Below are 455 nucleotides of genomic sequence, written 5' to 3'. Positions count from 1 at the left end.
TGATGCCCTTACTCCCTGAAACAGCCAGGGACTGACTCTTATGCCTGACAATTGGTGGGATCGATTGACATCCAGCCTATCCAGGGACAGGCAGACGGACTGACACTCCCTCTGCAGCCAGCTGAGAGTCAAATGATACACTCCCTGACAGAGATATAGTCCTAATTAACTCCCTCACAGGCCAAATCATCGAGACTCACAAAGTCAACTAACACTATAAATTAAACTAGTATTTAAAAAAAAGAAAAAGAAAAAAGAGAGAATAAAGTAGTATTTAAATTAACCCACTCGGGGACTTGTGGACCAACACCAATACCCTCTACTGTCACCCTGCCTCAGACACACGCACATGCACACACACATGTGACTCACTCAAAGATTAACCTTTGTGCCCAAGACACAGACACTCTGGCATACACTCATGTTGTCTTTTTTTTTTTTTTTTTTTTTTTTAA

Source organism: Galeopterus variegatus, unplaced genomic scaffold, assembly GCF_000696425.1.
Source record: "Galeopterus variegatus unplaced genomic scaffold, G_variegatus-3.0.2 Scaffold29249, whole genome shotgun sequence".
Classification (NCBI taxonomy): Eukaryota; Metazoa; Chordata; class Mammalia; order Dermoptera; family Cynocephalidae; genus Galeopterus; species Galeopterus variegatus.
The sequence above is the reverse complement of the archived record's forward strand: the minus strand, read 5'-3'. Positions refer to the sequence as shown.